Consider the following 17690-nt stretch of genomic DNA (forward strand, 5'->3'; position numbering starts at 1 on the left):
ATAACCTCAGGATTATCACCTGAGCCATGTGCAAATTGGCACAGGGCAATAAAGATTAGAGAGATGAATGTATGGATCAAGGACTTTTATGGGAGAAGTGGGTTCCAGTTCATGGGGCACAGTTATGACGCAGCAGATGATGTGTGCCAGGGGTCTCAAATCCACGAGGGAAACTTGATCATGTGGTCAAAACAGTTTTGCAATTTGTATTTTATTTCGAGAGGCGTGCCCTGAATTCAGTAGTAATAACTCCACCAAGATTCCAGATATTTTTTTAGAAAATTAAATTAAACATTTATTAACAAACAAAAAGATTTCAAGCACACACATAGGTCTTCAAATTACTACTATAATAACTCCTAAAACCCCCAATTAATCTGGCTTCCAGTTAAGGCAATAATAAAAAAACAAATAGATTTTAAACAGATTCAGGCAAGTCACCACAATACCCTGGACAGTAGCATTCAAAGTGGCTTTTCCCAGCTTCGGTTTCTGTAGACAGCAGTTTATTGCACAAATACTGGAGACTTTTCACACTTTTGGTAGATCTTATAGTGCCTTCTCTAACACATAATCTCAATCTCCCTTATACATGTTTCTCCCTTTTAGTGCAAATTTCATTGTTCCCATATGTCTTTGGAATTTCACTTTTATTATAATATAAAGCATTGCATGGTGATAATGTTATCAGTAACATTTGGGAAAAATAAACACACTTAGCTTCTCTGGCTAAGTGTAACATCCTACCATCTCTTTGAAATTCAAACTACCCTGATTTATCTAAAAATGCAAATTCTCCTCACCTCACATTCTAAAACTTCCAGCCAAGTTTATGTATTTAGCATTTCAAATCTAGCTTCTTTTGATGAGTCAAAGCCTCCAGACCAGCTGTCTCCAATTCAATTAAATCCCACACATACACAGAGAAACGATCCAAATCCAACTGTTAATCAACTTTTACAATAAATCACGTAATATTATGAGAATTATTATACTTTCGTGACAGGCATTAACACCAGTGCTGGGGAAAGTAGGGGCTGTACCATTGGGGCAGTCTATACCTGAATCGTGCTGGGACGTGTGTTCTTATGAATCACATAACTAGGGAAGTAGAGAGGGCTTTAAACTAACTGGGTGGATTGGGGGGGATGGGTGCAGTGAGGGATCAAGCTTGGGTAGATGTGGCAAATCAAGGGGTAGACTATCACAATGGTAATATGGGAAATGAGGGTCACAGAATAGCATGAAGGGACAGATACACCAATAGTCAAGACAAGATGTTACAAAGATAACAAAAACCAAAATTAAAGGCTCTGTATCTGAATGCGTGTAGCATTCATAACGAAGTAAATGAGCTGATTGTGCAGATTGAAGTGAATAAACATGATCTGATAGCGATTACGAAGATATGCCTGCAGGATGACAAGGATTGAGTCCTGAATATTGAGGGGTATACGACATTCAAGAAGAATAGCAAGCTAGTTAAAAGTGGAGGGGTAGCACTGTTCCATCACGGATGGCATTGATGCAATAGTTAGAAATGGCCTTGGTTCAAAAGATCAGAATTTAGAATCGGTTTGAGTGGAGACGAGGAATAGTAGGGGAAATAAGTCACTAGTGGGAGTGGTCTACAGGCCCCCTAACAGTAACCACAATGTAGGACAAAGTTTCTAAAAATAAATATTGGGTGCTTGTGATAAAGGGACAGCAATAATCATGGGTGATTTTAATCTGCATATAAACTGGAAAAATCAGTTTGGCAGTAGTAGCCTGGATGAGAAATTCATAGAATGCTTTTGAGATAGAGCAGCAAATTCGAGAACCAACCAGAGAGCAGGTTATATTGAACTTGGTATTGTGTAATGTGACAGGAATAATCAATGGCCGCAGAGTAAAGGCACTCTAGGTGACAGTGACCACAATATGATTGAATTTTACATCCAATTTGAAAGGAAGAAGAGTGGGTTGAAGAATAGTATTTTAAACTTAAATAAGGGCAACTATGAGGGCATGAAAGCTGAGCTAGCGGAAGTGAATTGGGATATTAGGCTAGGGGATAGATCAATAGAGAAGCAGTGGTAGACATTAAGAGGATATTTCAGAATAATCAGAATAAGTATATCCAGACTATGAAGAAAATGTTAAGGGCAGGACCCACCATCCGTGGTTAAGTAAAGAAGTTAAGGAAAGCATCAAACTTAAGGAAAAAGCATATAATTATGCAAAGATGAGTGGCAGGTCAGATGATTGGTCAGAATTTCTACAGGCATTTAAAAAGGAAATGTGTGTGTAAAGTGAGTGTTGGTCCTCCAGAGAGTGACAGTGGGGAGTTAATAGTAAATAATAAGGAAATGGTGGAACAAATATTTTGCTTCTGTGTTCATTATAGAGGATACAAAAAACATTCCAGTAATAGCTGTAAATCAGGAGGTGGGAGAGGGGAATTCAATGAAAATATAATCACAAGGGAAGCGGTACTGAACAAGCTGATGGAGCTGCAGGCTGACAAGTCCCCGGGTCCTGATGGACTGCATCCGAGGGTCTTAAAAGAGGTGATGGGTGAGGTAGCAGATGCGTTGGTGTTAATTTTCCAAAATTCACTAGATTCTGGAAAGATTCCATCAGACTGAAAAGTGGCGAATAAAACCCCTCTATTCAAGGAGGGAGGCGGAAAACAGGAAACTATAGGCCAGTTAGCTTGACATCTGCTATGGGGAACATGTTAGAATCAATCAATAAGGTTATAGCTGGGCACATAGAGAAACTAATTGGGAAGAGTCAGCATGGTTTTGTGAAAGGGAAATCGTGTTTAACCAATTCACTGGAATTCTTTGAAGGAGTAACATGTGCTGTGGATGAAGGGGAGCCTGTAGACATGCTGTACTTGGATTTCCAGGAGGCATGTGATAATGTTTCACATCAAAAAGTTATTGTGGAAAATAAAAGCTCATGGTGTTGGGGGTAACATATTAGCTATATTAGAACATATATTAGAAGATATATATAGCTATGTTAGAAGATTGGCTGGCTGGTAGGAAACAGAGAGTATGCATAAATGGATCATTTTCTGATTGGCAGGATGTGGCAAGTGGAGTCCCGGCGAGGTCTATGCTGGGGCCTCAATTTTTTACAATTTATATCAATGACGTAGATGAGGGGAATGAAGGCATGGTGGCTAAATTTGCAGATAACACAAAGATATATACAAAAGTATGGTGTGAAGAGGACATAAGGATGTTGCAGACAGATATAGATAGGTTGAGTGAGTGGGCAAAAATCTGGCAGATGGAATATAACGTGGGAAAATGTGAACTTGTTTACTTTGGCGGGAAGAATAAAAAAGCAGAGTATTACTTAAACAGAGAATGGTTGCATAATTCTGAGATGCAGAGGGATTTAGGCATTCTAGTGCATGAGTCACAAAAAGTTAGTATGCAGGTACAGCAAGTAATTAAGGCAGCTAATGGAATGCAATTCTAAATCACGAGAGGAATGGAACGTAAAGGCAAGGATGTTATGTTTCAGTTATACAGGGCATTGGTGAGACCATATCTCGAATGTTGTGTGCAGTTTTAAGGAAGGATGTGAATGCATGAGGGGCGGTTCAGAGGAGGTTTACTAGGTTAATACCAGGAATGAGTGGGTTTGTCTTATGAGGAAAGGTTAGACAGACTGGGCTTGTTTCCACTGGAGTTTAGAAGGGTGGGGTGTGACTTTATTGAAGTATATAAGATCCTGAATGGTATCGACAAGGTGAATGTGGAAAGGATATTTCCTCTTGTGCGTGAGTCCAGGATGCAGCGGCACTGTTTTAAAACTAGGGGTTTCTCTTTCAGGACAGAGATGAGGAGAATTTTTTTCTCACAGGGTTGTGCGACTTTGGCACACTCTGCCTCCAAAGATGGTGGAGGCGGGGGTCATTGAATATTTTTAAGGCAGGGATAGATAGGCTCTTGTCATGCAAGGGAATCAAAGGTTATCGGAGGTACATGGGAACGTGGAATTCAAAACACAAACAGATCAGCCATGATCTTATTGAATGGCAGAGCAGGCTCGTGGGGCCAAATAGCCTACTTCTGCTCCTATTTTGTATGTTTGTATGCACATATACATCCAGGTCCCTCTGCTCCTGCACACCCTTTAGAGTTGTATCCCTTATTTTATATTGTTTGTCCATGTTCTTTCTAAAAAAAGGAATCACCTCAGACTTTTCTGCATTGAATTTTGTCTGCCACCTATCTGCCCACTCCACCAACTTGTCTCTGTCCTTTTGAAGCTCTACACTGTCCTCCTCACATTTTACAATGCTTCCGAGTTTTGCATCATGTGCAAACTTTAAAACTGTCCCCTGTACACCAAGATAATTAATATATATCAGGAAAGGCAAGGATCCGAATACCAACCCCTGGGAAACTCCACTACAAACCTTCCTCCAGCCTGAAAAATATCCATTAATCATGATTCGCTGTTTCCTATTACTCAGCCAATTTTGTATCCACGTTGCAACTGTCCATTTTATTCCATGAGCTATGACTTTTCTTACAAGTCTGTTGTGCGGCACTTTATTGAATGCCTTTTGGAAGACCATGTACACCACATCAACAGCATTACCCTCATCAACCCTCTCTGTTAAGTCAACCAAAAACCCTAGCAAGTTAGTTAAACACAATTTTCCCTTTATAAATCCATGCTGGCTCTTTCTTATCAGCCCACATTTTTCTATGTGACTATTAATTCTACCCTGCATAATTGTTTCTAGAAGCTTCCCCACCACCGAAGTTAAACTGACTGGTCTGTAATTACTGGGCTTATCCTTACATTCTTTTTTGAACAAGGTTTGCAATTCTCCAGTCCTCTGGAACCTCTCCTGAATCTAGGAAAGAATGAAAGATTATGGCCAGTGCCCCTGCAATTTCCACTCTCACATCCTTCAATATCCTTGGATGCTTCTCATCTGGTCCCAGTGCCTTGTCAACTTTAAGCACCAATACCACCTATTCATCAATTTTGAATCCTTTGGTGAAGTCAGATGCAAAGTATTCATTTAACACCTCAGCCATAACCCCTCCATTGGTAAATCCCCTTTTTGGTCCCTAATCGGCCCTCCTCCTGCTTTTACCAACCTTTTACTATTTATGTGCCTCTAGAAGACTTTGGGATTCCCCTTTATGTTGGCTTCCAATCTTTTCTCTTAATCCCTCTTCGCTTCTCTGATCTGCTTCTTCACCTCTCCTCTGAACATTCTGTATTCAGCTTGGTTCTCAATTGTATTTTCTACCTGACACCTGTCAGAAGCACAATTTTTTTTCTCTATCTTAATTTTTATCTCCTTTTCCATCCAGGAAGCTCTGGATTTATTTGCCCTACCTTTCCCTTTTGAAGGAATATACCTTGACTGTGCCCGAACCATTTCTTCTTTGAAGGTAGTCCATTGTTCAGCTACAGTTGTTCCCACCAACCTTGGGTCCAGTTTATCAGCCCAGCTCCGTTCTTGCCCCATCGAAGTTGGCTCTCCCCCAGTTAATTATCCTTACTCTGGATTGCCCATTGTCCTTTTCTACCGTCATCCTAAACATTGTGATACAATGATCACTGACTCCTAAATGTTTCCCCGCTGATACTTGACCTACTTGGCCCACCTCATTTCCAAGAACCAGGGCTATCAATGCCTCTTTTCTTGTTGGACTGGACACATACTGCTGTAGAAAATCTCCCTGAACACACTCTAGGAACTCTTGCCCCTCTCTGCCCTTTACACTACCACTGCCCCAGTCTATATTCAGGTGATTAAAGCCCCCCACCCCCACCGGCCTACATCTACGCGATAATGTTTACACGTCTCTGTAATTTCCCTGCACATTTGTTCCTCTACATCCTTCCCACTAGTTGGTGGTCGATAGACTACACCAAGCAATGTAAATGCACCAGTTTTGTTCCTTAGCTCTAGTTAAATTGATTCTGTTCCCGAATCCTCTGGGACATCCCCTTTCTCCAGCACTGCAATGGTCTCCTTAACCAACACAACCACCCCTCCTCCTTTTTTCCCTGTCCTATCTTTCCTGGACATTGTAAAGAACATATCCTTTTTATTTTTCTCTATTTCTGTTGGACTGTGGATTTGAAGCTTCAATGGCTGCAGTTTGAAAGACGCGTTTACTGGAACAGGATGAGAGATATATATAATGTTGCAGCCCTGGAACAGAGTGTGCCATGAAAGACAGGATGGTGCCGGAAAGGAGTCCTGGACCAAGGGAGCTGCCTGACAACAGCATTTTAATTGGCTCCTGAACAGGTGATCAGGGTATATGTGGTAGCAGTGCAGCAGAAAGCTCCTGGCCTGCAAAGAGAAAACATAAAATCTCTTTTCCCCATATTTTTATAACCTCCTGCTCTCTCTCTCTCTGAAGGAACCCCTGTAAAAAGGAAAAGGGGAAAACCGCTGTTCGAGACATTGAAAAGCAAACTCTCAACCAGTGAACTAAAGACTGAAAGTGCTGGAAGACCAGCTCGTGTCATCAACTAAGAACTGAAAGGAATTTAGAAGACATTGATCAAAATCAGCCCATCAAATCCTGTACTCCAGATTGGTGCTATTGAATTGTTTTACCCCACCCTTAAAATCCATGTTTTGTATGTCTTATATGTCTTGCATGTGTGCGTGTGTATAGGGATTTAAGAAGGGGGTAAAGTTGAAGTTATAGTGTTAGAGGTTAGCAGTTCATATTTCTTTCTTTTGCCACTGGTTAAAGACAATTTGTTCAATAAACAGTAATTTACTTACTAAGTTTACAAATTTGGTGCTCATATTCTATTAACCTAAATTAAACCGTTAGGTGGAATTGGGCAATTTGGTAGTCTAATCAAACTTTTCACATTTGTCTTGGCTCGGGGAGCAGTGGGGCTTGATATTACAACTCACTATCCGCAGTGAATCATGACAAAGTTTGGGGGTTTGGGTCTAGGATATTTTGGAACAAAAGACAACGACGATTTGGATGTTGATTTAGTAAGTAATAACTAAAAGGAAACAGCATGTTTGTACTATCAAAAATAAGATGGCACTGGAAACTGTTAAAGATTTCCTGCAAGTGGAAGAGCTGTCCCTGACGATTTTAGAAGGGATCCCAGAAGCCAGGTTAGCATTGCCTGCCAAAGCTAGGAAGGCAGAGATATTCAAAGAGATAGCGCAGCATTTAAAACTGGAAGGAATACCTGAGATATTGAGTTCTCCAAGGGGTGAATCATTGAGATGGGCTCAAATTCAGTTGCAAATAAAAAAAATTGGAATCAGAGGCAGCAGAAAAGGAAAGAGAAAGGACATTCCAAAGGGAACAGGCAGAAAGGCAGGAGAGAGAAAGAAAACAAGAAAAGGAATTAGAAATGGCGAGGTTAGAAAAGGAGGAAAGAGAGAGAATTTCAGCTTAAAATGCTGGCAGTTAAAAAAGAGACTCCAGAAGGTGAGGCAGGACTTATCTCCAGATCAGAACCCAATGGGGAGATATTTAAATTTGTACAAGCTCTTCTCAAGTTTGAGGAAAGGGATGTTTAAGCATTCTTTACTTCATTGGAGAAGATAGCTAAACAGATGAACTGGCCAAAGGAAAACTGGACATTGCCCATGCAGAGCAAATTGACAGGTGGAGCACGGGAAATTTATGCTTCACTTGTCAGAGGAGGTTTCTAGGGATTATGATGTGATGACAAAGGCTATTTTGAGTGCATATGGTTGGTCCCTGAAGCATACAGACAAAAGTTTTGAAATTTAAGGAAACAGCCTGAGCAAACTAACATTGAATTTGCAAGGATTAAGCAAAGTAGTTCTGACAGGTTATGAGCATTAGGAGTTGAAACTACCTATGAAGTTCTGAGAGAGACTATTCTCTTGGAAGAACTTAAAAACTCCCTACCTTCTGTAATAAGAACCCATGTTGAAGACCAAAAGGTTATAACTGCTAGACAGGCAGCAGTAATGGCTGATGATTATGAGCTGATCCATAAAATTAAACCTTATTTCCATCACCCCCAAATTTGAAAAGGATACAAAGTGGGAGAGTGAAAGGAAGGCAAGTAGCCAGGGTAAAGAATGGATAGCAGGGAATACCTTGAGATCTCCTCCCCAGATCAGGAAGGTACTGAGGGTGGAGGTGAAATTCGAAGGCCTAAGTGTTTCCATTGTAATAAAATGGGACACATTCGTTCAGAATGCTCAAAGTTGCGAGGGAAGCCCATGGGACTAATTGGAGTTTGTAAGAGAGAGTCCGAAAAGGGAACTCAAAAAGAAAATGCCACGGATCAAATTGTAGTTTTAACTACAAATAAGGGACAGGAGGTAAACACTGCTGTGAATGCAGGTGAAGTGAATAAGGTAGATGAGAGATAAAAGGTTTTTGTCTAAAGGGAAGATAACCCCTCTTTCATCAAATGATGCAGCTAGACCCGTAACTATACTAAGGGATGCAAGAGCTACTCAAACTCTTTTGCTGGAGAAGGATCTAGTTTTCCCTCCAGAGAGTTCAATGAAAGCTGAGGTATTAGTAAACAGGATAAGTGGAGATTATATCCAGGATCCATTTTACAAAATACAATTGGAATGTGATTTGTTGTCTGGATCGGTGGTTGTAGGAGTGGTTAAGAAATTAACAGTGGATTGAATTGATTTACTCCTGGGGAATCATTTGGCAGGAGTGAAGGTTATAGCTTCGCCCATAATTATGGAAAGTCCAAGAGAGACTGACGAGACGAAGTAGTTACAAGAACAAGTTCCTGGTATTTTTCCATCGTGTGTGGTGATCAAGCAAAGTCCATCATCAAGGTCAAAGTAATATCATGAGCAGATGTTAGAGTAGCCGAAACTTTCTTTAAGGATGAGGATAATCCAAAGGAAGTGTTTGGTGTGTCTTCATTAATTGAGGCTCAGAAAGCAGTTCCAGAGTTAAACAAGTTATCACAGTCAGCTCACACTGAAGCTGAGGCTGAAGGAGCTCCGGAGTGCTATTACCTTAAAAACTGAGTTCTGATGAGGAAGTGGAGACACCCTCACAAACCTGCGGATGAGGAATCATCAGATAGTGGTACCACCCAAATATAGTAAAGAGATATTGTGAGTAGCACATGAAATTCTTACAGCAGGACATGTAGGAATATGGAAAACCCAAGCATCGATAAACAGACCATTTTACCTGGCCAAGACTCCATAAGGGCATAGTGCAATTTTGTAAAACATGTCATATATGTCAGGTAGTAGGTAAATCTCAACATTAATCAAACCAGCACCTTTCATACCCATACCAGTTTTTGAAGAACCATTCAGTCAGATATTAGTAGATTGTGTAGGATCATTACCCAAAACGAAAGCAGGACATCAGTGTATCCTTACAATCATGGATATGACAACCGAATTTCCAGAAACTACTCCTTTAAGGACAATTACAGCTTAGTTGGTAATGGAAAAGTTAACTCAGTTTTTCACTCGTTATGGCCTACCAATTGAAATACAATCTGACCAATCTAACTTCATGTCTAAAATTTTCCAGGACATAATCAGAAGTTTTGGTATCAAACAACTAAAGTCTACCACCTATTATCCACAGACACAGGGAGCTTTACAGAGGTACCATCAGACTATCAAAACCATGATTAAGACCTATTGCCATGAATACCCAAAGGATTTGCATAAAGGGTTAGATTTCTTACTATTTGCGACCAGAGATTCTCCAAATGCATCTACTGGTTTAGTCCATTTGAATTGATCTATGGTCATGAAATAGGAAGTCCATTAAAAGTGATTAAGGAAAAGTTCCTAAAGCAGAAAGACGAATCCTCCGTGTTGGATTACATGTCCATGTTTCTAGAAAGACTCACAGGAGCATGTGAAGTAACACGAGAGCAGACTAATGCAAAAGAGTTGGACAAACAAGTTATATCAAAATCCAGCACATGTGATCCAGAGCAGAGTAACTGTAAAGAGGCGAAATCTAGAAGTGGAGATCGTAAACAGAGTAAAGAGAGAGAGAGACAAACGGGCCAAATCGAAATCTAAAAGTCGAGGATGAAGTAAAAGCAGAGAGCGAGGTAAAAAGGCCAAATCAAAATCTAGAAGCCAAGATAGAGAACAGAGTAAGGACAAAGATAGAACGAAAAAGGACAAATCTAGAAGTAAAGATAGAGTAAAAGAAAAAGTAAAGAAAGAGAAAAACGTGTGAATTCAAGAAGCAGAGGCAGGGAACAAAAACACAAAGAAAACTGGGTAAATCCAGTAGTAATGATGTGGAACAGGGCAAGAGTAAAGATCAAGAAAAAAAGAGCAAAATCCAAAAGCAAGGAAAGGGATAAAGAAGCCGTGGGGTAATTTTCTTAGAACCTAAATCAATATCGGGGGAAATATTCTACAGTTGAAAAAGAAACTTCAGCACTGTCGTTGCCTCTTCAACACTTTGAAGTTTATATCCAACACGATAACAAAGAAACACTAATCTACGCTGAGCATAATCAGCTGGCTTTCATTGAAAAGTTTAAAACTCAAAACTCAAGACTGTTTAGATAAAGTCTATTCTTTCAACCATTCAATGTAAAGATTGTTCACATTGATCACGGATGCATTGTCGTGGGTATAAAATACAGAAATAAATTAAAGGGGTAAAAAATGCTGAAGATTGTATAAGATTATTTAAGGGGAGAAAGGAAGAATGGATGTAAGTCTCGTGTATTGTTGATCATGTGTCACATACCTTGTGATGAAACACATTTCTGAAATGGTGTTTTATCTCTTTTAAGGCTGGAGGCATGTAAAGAACATATCCTTTTTATTTTTCTCTATTTCTGTACGGCTGTGGATTTAAAACTACAATGGCTGCAGTTTGAAAGACATGTCTACTGGAATAGGATGAGAGATATATATAATGTTACAGTCCTGGAACAGAGTGTGCCATAAAAGACAGGATAGTGTCAGAAAGGAGTCCTGGACCAAGGGAGCTGCCTGACAACAGCATTTTAATTGGCTCCTGACCAGGTGATCAGGGTTTGTGTGGTAACAGTGCAGCAGAAAGCTCCTGGTCTGCACTGAGAAAACACATGAAATCTCTCTTTCTCATATCTCTATAACCTGCTCTTCCTCTCTCTCTGAGGAAACCCCTGTAAAACGAAAAGGGGAAAACCACTGTTCGAGACATTGAAAAGCAACCTCTCAACCAGTGAACTAAAGACTGAAAGTGCTGGAAGACAACCTCATGTCATCAACAAAGAACTGAAAGGTGTTTGGAAGACATTGATCAAAATCAACCCATCAAATCCTGCACTCCAGATTGGTGCTATTGAACTGTTTTATCCCTACCTTAAAATCCATGTTTTGTATGTCTGACGTGTCTTGCATGTGTGCGTGTGTATAGGGATTTAAGAATGGGATAAGAGTTGAAGTTATAGTGTTAGAGGTTAGCAGTTCATATTTCTTTCTTTTGCCACTGGTTGAAGACAATTTGTTCAATAAACAGTTATTTACTTATTAAGTTTACAGATCTGGTGCTCGTATTCTACTAACCTAAATTAAACAGTTACATAGAATTGGAGAAATTGGTGGTTTGGTCAAACTTTTCACATTTGTCGCGGCTCAGGGAACAGTGGGGCTAGGTATTACAGCGCACTATCCCCAGTGAGTAGTGACAACACCTTGTACCTGGGAATATTTAACACCTAGTCCTGCCCTTCCTTGAGTCAGGTCTCTGTTATCGCCACAACATCATAACATCATAATTCCACATGGCAATCTGCGCCTGTAACTCACCAATCTTATTTACTATACTCTGTGCATTCACATACATGCGGTATAACCCTGATTTAGAATTCATTACTTTCTCCCTTACTCCAACTCTGCCTATTAACTTACTATTCTCTATTCTAGTGCTATCTGTCTCTCCCAGTATTTTGTGCACCTTGGTATTACTCTCTGATGTTGTCTCTTGGTTCCCACACCCTTGTCGAGTTAGTTTAATGACCCCCCTAACAGCAGTAGCAAGGAACTCAGTCCCGGCTCTGTTCAGGTGCAAACCCGTCCGGCTTGTACAGGTGCCATCTCCCCCAGAGCCAGTCCCAGTGTTGCAGGAATCTAAAGCCCTCCCTCCTGCACCATCTCTCCAGCCACGAATTCATCTGCCTTAACCTCCTATTTCTGCACTCACTTGCACGTGGCACGGGGAGATTACTACTTTTGAGGTCCTGCTTGCTAATTTTATACCTAGTTCCCTAAATTCTGTCTGTAGGACCACATCCCCCTTCCTACCAAAGTCATTGGTACGAACATGGACCATGACCTCTGGCTGTTCACCCTCCCCCAGAAGAACCACCTGCAGCCACACGGTGACATCCTTGATCCTGGCACCAGGGAGGCAACATACTATCCTGGATTCACGTCTACGGCCGCAGAAACGCCTGTCTGTTCCCCTAACGAATCCCCTATCACTCTTCCTTTCTTCTTCCTTCCCTCCTGTACAGCTGAGCCACTAGTGGTGCCACAAACATGGCTCTAACTGCACTCCTCTGAGGAACCACTAGTATCCAAAATGGAAAACTGACGAGTGAGTGGGACCCAAAGGGACTCCTGTACTACCTGCCTGGTTCTCTTGGACTGCCTGGCAGCCACCCATTCCCTTTCTGCCTTCATGCCCTAACCTGCAGTCTGCCCACCTCTCTGAACGTGCTATCCATGTAGCTCTCAGCCTTGCAGATGCGCCACAGTGACTCCAGCTGCCGCTCGATCTCCGAAACCAGGAGCTCAAGTTTCTGCAGCTGGCAGCACTTCCTGCACATCTGGTCATGCGGGTCACCAGTAGTATCCACGACTTCCCATATATTACATGGCACGCATTCCACATGACCGAGCTGTCCTGCCATGTCTTAACTTAATTTCCCTTTTACTTTGGTTTACTTATATTACTTTACGTTACAGGCCCCGACTTCCCCTTATTCCTAGTGTTCCTTACTCAAATCCATGTAGCTACTTCTTTAAAAATAGTATGCTTTTCTAATTCACAGCTATTTAAAGGTACTCCCTAACAGCAGTTTCTTACTGACCAATGAACTTACGGTTTTCCTGTAATGTTACTGTTCGATTTTTTTTCTCTAAACTCAGCTCCAAAGTTGGGGTTTACACCCAGGTCCCTTTCTGCTCAGTTGCTCCTGTTTCGGACTTAGAATAATTCCTATGTATAGCACACATTTTTCCACCCCTCTTTCCCCCGTGCACCAAATTCCCATATGAGCCTAATTCGCTACTCACTCGGTCTCCATCTCACTCTAGTGTAGTCGTCTGTCTCATCGCGTGTCCCTTACTGACTGCGCTTTGAAAAGCCTGTCTCTTTTATAGACCCTCTGATGAGTCACTAGCTCATTTCGTTTCCTGCTACATTAATTAACATCACTTGAACCAACTGCTTTCAGGTGATTGACAGATAACTGCTACTCCAGACGGTTCTCTATTTAACAAGCTAGCCTAATTTACTTATGTTAAATCTTGATTCTTAAACCTACTTATGTGAGATCTTGATTCTTAACGTATACAGTGAAGTAATTTGCGCTCTTTGCACTTTCTGCTTCATAAAGAATCATCTCCCTCCCCTTTTTCTGAATCTGGACTCATAGAAGCAAGAAGTATTAGTAATGGATAATTTTCCATTCTTATTTTGAGGACCCAAACTGCAGCGCAGTCATGTGCAGTCTGAAGTACAGTACCCACTATTCTATCCCATCTCAGAAGTGCACCCCTCCTTTACTGCAACGGTTTGATGTTTTCCCTTTCCCACACTACACAATTTATACAACCTCTTAAAACCTACAATCTCTTAAATTAATAACCCTTGACAAATTAATGCCACATATTGAAGTCAAATTTGTGCTGTGGGAGCACAAAGAAATGGGTTCAGAGACTTTTTGAACTAATTTATGGGATCTGGGTGTTTATTTCCCATCCCCAATTTCCCTGAAAGAGATGGTGGTGAGCCACCTTCTTGAACTGTGGCAGTTCATGTGGTGTAGGGATTTTGATGATGTTGAAGGAACAGTGATGTATTTCCAAGTCAGGGTGGTGTGAATAGAGGGGGAACTTTCAGATGGTGATGTTCCTGTGCGCCTGCTGCCCTTGTCTTTCTAGGTAGAGGAGGTTGCAGGTTTGGATGGTGCTGTTGAAGATCTCATAGATAGTACACACTGCAGCAACAGAGTGCAAGTGATAGAGGGAAACGAGATTTTGCGCAAACCTTTATCATCAGAGGTTTTCAAGATATCACTCTGGGGCGAATTCCAAGCCAGGTCCCAGATATGGTAACAACAATGCCACCAGTTTCATTTTGTTATAATTCTCCACAGAAAAGAAAAACATAATAAAACCTTTTGCACATAAGATTGAGTAAATTTACATTGTATCCACACGGTATATTGTGCATTTATATATGTTGGTATTTATAGAGTCAGAACTGGGAGAATCCATAAATGGGGTAGCTTGCTAAACAGAATGACAATGAGAATTTGATGAGTGTGGTAAATAGTACAGATAGTGAGTTTTTAATCAGCTGAAATTGAACATTTTCTTCTTACTTTAAAACTTTACTTTAAAGCTGCAAGTTAGTGGCTTCTATGACTGGTGAGCACCAGAGGCACTCAAGTGCATCATGAATGCACAAAACAATATGCTAATTTAGTTTTGAAGTTATTGTTTGTGCACCTTTAAGGGGTTTATTCCCAAGTAAATTGAACAGTGACATGATGTCATCTAAATGACCATCTCAAAAGAAGCAAATATGTGGAAGTTCCCTTAAACAGTGTACTGACTAAGTGTTAATTATTGTGGCTGATGAGTTGCAACTAGGGCGTTTGTAAAAGGTTAGAGGGATATCCGCTGTACACAGAGCTGGGACAATCTGATAAATGGAAAGACTTGCTAAACAGTGTGGCAATGGGAATTTGGTAAGTGGGAATTCAGAGGAGGAAGGAGGTTGTAAGTAATTTAAACCAAGGGAACAGCAGTAAATATAGAAATATTCAGAATATTTAACTGGATCTAAAGAAATTCTTTAAGCAAAATGATGCCACAACTGAGACCCACTGCCTGCAAATCCTGTGCTATAGAAACTCTAAGGCTCTTCACATGTTATGGATAACCACATGTGCAGGAAGTGCCTCTGAGTCTTCTGAGCTTGAGGACTAACTGGAGTCACTGCAGGGAGTGTAGAACTGTAGAACCGGAGAAAAGTTATGGCATAGAAAGAGGCCATTCAGCCCATTGTACTGTGCCAGCCGAAATTGTTTTTTTTTAAAAAAACTAGCTGCCCATTCTAATCCCACCTTCCAGCACCTGGTCCATAGCCTTGCAGGTTACGGCACTTCAGGTACAGATCCAGGTATTTTTAAAATAAGTTGAGGGTTTCTGCCTCCACCACCAAACTAGGCAGCGAATTCCCACGACCCTCTGGATGAAGAAGTTTTTTCTCATGTCCCCACTAATCCTTCGACCAATCACCTTAAATCTGTGCCCTCTAGAAATTGACCTCTCCACTCGGGGAAACAGGTCTTTCCTGTATACTCTATCTAGGCCCCTCAATCTTGTACACCTCAATTAAGTCACCCCTCAGCCTCCTTTGTGCTGAGGGAAACAACCCTAACCTATCCAATCTTTCCTCATAGCTGCAATTTTCAAGCCCTGGCAACATTCTTGTCAATCTCCTCTGTTCCCGCTCTACAGTAACTATGTCCTTCCTGTAATGTGGTGACCAGAACTGACACAAAATTCCAGCTGTGGCCTAACCAGTGTTTTATACAGTTCCAGCATTACATCCCTGTTTTTGAATTCTTCACATCATCCAAAAAAGAAAAGCATTCCATATGCTTTCTTTACCACCCTATCCACCTGTTCTGCCACCTTCAGGGACCTGTGGACATTCACTCCAAGGTCTCTCACTTCCTCTACCCCTCTCAATATCCTGTTTATTGTGTATTCCCTAGTTTTGTTAGCCCTCCCTAAATGCATTACCTCACACTTCTCTGGATTAAATTCCATTTGCAACTTTTCCGCCCACTCAATAAACCATTAATATCATTCCAGAGTTGACAGCTATCTTCTTCACAATCGACTACACGGCTAATTTTTGTGGTATCTGCAAATTTCCCAATCATGCCTCCCACATTTAATCAATATATACAACAAACAGCAAGGGATCCAACACTGAGCCCTGTGGCATGCCATTGGAAACCACTTTCCATCTGCAAAAACATCTATCGACCATTACTCTTTGTTTTCTGTCCCTGAGCCAATTTTGGATCCAACTCACCACATTCCCCTGTAACCTATAGGCTTTTATTTTACTGACCAGTCTGCCATGTGGGACCTTGTCAAATGCCTTACTAAAATCCATGTAGACACCATCCACTGCACTACCCTCATCAATCCTCCTTGTTGCTTCCACAAATAATTCGATTAAGTTAGTAAAACCTTCCCCGAACAAAACCATGCTGACTATCTCTGATTAGTCTGTTCCTTTCCAAGTGTCTCTCAGAATTGATTATCATAATTTGCCCACTACTGAAGTCAGACTGACTGGCCTATAATTATTTGGCCTATCCCTTGCAACCTTTTTAAATAATGGTACAATATTTGCAGATCTCCAATCCTCTGGTACCTTGCCTGTTATCTAGTGAAGACTGGAAAATGATCCTCAGAGATCCGCTATTTCCTCCTTGGCTTCAACAGTCTGGGATACAATCCATCCAGCTCTGGTGATTTATCTACCTTCAAGGATGACAGTCCCTCCGGTACTTCCTCTCTCATTATTTTTATTGTATCTAATATTTCTCAATCCTCCTCTTTAACTAGAATGTCCGCATCATCCCTCTCCTTAGTGAGTACATTGACTCTGACTTCACAGAGAACCTGGCCCACGCTTTCTGCATCCACGCATAAGTTATCTGCACAGAAAGCTGAGAATTTTCTGTAGCGTACATTCTAGGAGGTGGCCATCCCAGATACAGATAGTTCAGGAAGATAATAAGAAGGGTGCATCCAGCAGGATAGGACGAGGCAGACATTACATGAATCCTCAGGAAGATAATAAGAAGGGTGGATCCAGCAGGATAGGATGAGGTAGACATAACATGAATCCTCATGAAGTATAGCACTCTTAAACCGGTTTTCAGTGCTGAATACCAGTGAAGGTGGCAACACTTTGAAGTTCAGTCTAAAGACATTCACAGCATTGTGGGGCAAATGACTGCACAAGGAGGCACAGAAAAATGTAAAAACACAGTGGTCATTGGGCATTTGATTGTCAGGTGTTTCTGAAGCCACTGTGAGTCCTGCATGTTGTCTTGCCTGCCTTCTACCAGGTTAAAGGACATCACTGAACGGCTGGAAAACATTGTGACAGGGATATTGAACAGCCAGTTGCTGTAGTCCATGTGGGAACCACTGACACAGGATGGGAAACAGTTGGAGGCTATGTAATCAGAGTTTCAGGAGCTAAAGAGGAAGTTAAAAAGTCTCTGAATTGCTCCCAGTGCCAAATGCGAGTGTAAGAATAGTAAGATAAAACAATTTAATGCACAGCTTGAAATGATGCTGGAGGGAGGGTTTCAGATGCCTGGGGCATTGGGACCAGTTCTGGGGCAGGGGATACCTAACTAAGGTGGACAGGTTTCACTTCTACAGAGATGAG

General features: G+C 41.2%; 1 long non-coding RNA gene across 1 annotated transcript; it reads left to right on the plus strand.

Moving 5' to 3' along the window:
• The first annotated feature begins 1177 nt into the window (after positions 1 to 1177).
• Positions 1178 to 11565, plus strand: LOC144679624 (uncharacterized). Its single transcript, XR_013576379.1, has 3 exons — positions 1178 to 2559; positions 6408 to 6587; positions 10774 to 11565. It is a non-coding gene; the product is annotated as an uncharacterized LOC144679624 (long non-coding RNA).
• The last annotated feature ends 6125 nt before the right edge of the window (positions 11566 to 17690 follow it).

The sequence above is a fragment of the Cetorhinus maximus genome, chromosome 4, assembly GCF_964194155.1.
Source record: "Cetorhinus maximus chromosome 4, sCetMax3.hap1.1, whole genome shotgun sequence".
Taxonomy (NCBI): Eukaryota; Metazoa; Chordata; class Chondrichthyes; order Lamniformes; family Cetorhinidae; genus Cetorhinus; species Cetorhinus maximus.